Genomic DNA, 2,083 nt, shown 5'->3' on the forward strand with positions numbered 1-2,083 from the left:
TACATGTGCGCCTGCTCTACCACTGGACCAACCTGGCACAGTTTTTATTGTAAATCACAATTTTGCCAATTTCAAATGGTTGTCTAGTTGCTTTTGTTAAGATATTTATTGGCTCCATCTATATAGTTTCCTATATAATATAGGCAACTATATTAATATTTGTTTTATAATAAATTCCATGCATGTTACTTAGTAGCTAAAACAGTGAGTTTTCATGTAAGTAAAAAACCTTAGTAAGAATCCAACAGTACACAAATTGCATACCATTTCATATAAAATATTACGGTCTTTAAGAAAAGGACACTACGCTGCATACATATCCCACAATGCAATGCGGCAGGAACGACAACGTTCATAACAGACACACAGATAGAAACCAAGGAGCTATGTATCGTTAATAACGCTCTAATTTACATGTCTACATATTGAAATGACTGTTGGTCTAGTTCTTCACCTCTTTCAGTAATTTAAGCATTAACTAGGGATGCCGCTAGAGCAGAGGTCAGCAGGGGTTTCCATGGTTACGCACCTTCAACAACAAGGAAGTTTTCAGGAAGTGACATTGAAATTTACAGCTTAGTGTGTTGGAAAAGATACACAAACACACTTCTGTTTATTTACACACAAGTATGTTGAATGATAGTATACATATTGAGTATGCAGTGCAGAGTGAGATTTTGGTCACAGCCTTTCATTTTTCATAGTTCAGATGTTAGTGATAATATTAACAGAAGGTTCTGTTCTGTTTAAGTGTCCCAGTGAGCCATGACAGTGTGACAGTGAGTCAGCATGCACAACACCAGGACCCTGAAACTGCAGCAGCTAAATGGAACTCAGCCATCATTCCTTTTGCTATACACCTGGACTTTGTCTGCTCTTACATGACAAACTGTCTACTGTGAAAATGGCCTATAGAGCCTGACAAATGATAAATATGAGCTTATTGCAGGTATGTCATATTGGCATTCATTGGCCAATGAAGAACAACTGCTACCCATACATGTAAAAGATATGTTGTTCATCCATCTAAAATCCCTCACAAGTTCATGTTTTAGAACAATTCTTTAAAAAACCCATTTCAGAAGGTAACCTGTGGAGTTTATGACCAATTGCATTGTGGGGGAGCCCAGCTGGGTTCCCATTTTGTTTGCTCTACACTATCGATACATCTGACGCTCAACGGACCGTTTTGTTAAAATGTTTCAAATCAGTTTCAAAGCCTATGATGACCCATTCAAAGTATTTTGTCTGACCCTCAGTGAAAATCTATTATTTGTTATGTGAAAACATAGTAAAATAGTTTCAGTGAGGATGTATTCCTTTCCTTTACAATGATTTTAAACAAGTCTTCGCATTTGAGAAACTGGAACCAGCAAATGTTTGTGACTTTTACTAAGTGAAAAACAAATTGATTCATTTTCTGTCAATCGACTAATAACTGCAACACTACTTGTGCCAGTTGCCTCATTCAAGTGTCAAGGTAAAGTGTTATGCCCAACAGCAATCAAACAGTTGGTGATGAATGCTATCTGCAGCATTAGGCAAAAAGAAAAAGGATGTGACTTCAACTTGACCCAACTTTCATTTGTTTTCTCAGATCCAGGAAGCCCGCTCCCCCAGGAGCATGCAGCTAATCTCTTACTCTTCCCGTGCAGGACTAAGGTCTCCGACCATCCAGAACATTCCCTGCACTTTAAGGAAGCATCATTTCAGCCAAAGTGGCCCTGGTCTCTCTGCCCGCTTATTTCTTTGGAAAAAGGTCGGTATTTTTCTCTCAAAGAAGAAAGAAGGAAGGAAGGTGGGGCGGAGCTGACCGCTGCTTCAAAACAAAACCAATCTGCCTGACATCTCCACCACATGGGACAGTAAGCGAGTGAACAACACTAAGGGGACACAAAACAGCAAGGAGAAATGTAGAATCAAATCCAACAGTGCCCCGTTCTTCTACTATTGACGCTACAGCCTATGCCAAACAGGCTGTTTCAGGGAAACACGCATTGGAACATTAGACTCAATTATGTGTTTTACAAAGTCAGCTGAATTTGTTTAGCAGACCTCAAAAGCATCTGTATTCTCCTTGACA

General features: G+C 39.2%; 1 protein-coding gene across 4 annotated transcripts in view; it reads right to left on the minus strand.

Annotated features, from left to right (window-relative positions):
• The window catches only part of LOC116705622 (caskin-2), a 73,654-nt gene that overhangs the window by 70,276 nt on the left and 1,295 nt on the right, over positions 1-2,083 (minus strand). The gene's annotated exons all lie outside the window — the stretch shown is intronic.

Source organism: Etheostoma spectabile, chromosome 17, assembly GCF_008692095.1.
Source record: "Etheostoma spectabile isolate EspeVRDwgs_2016 chromosome 17, UIUC_Espe_1.0, whole genome shotgun sequence".
NCBI lineage: Eukaryota > Metazoa > Chordata > Actinopteri > Perciformes > Percidae > Etheostoma > Etheostoma spectabile.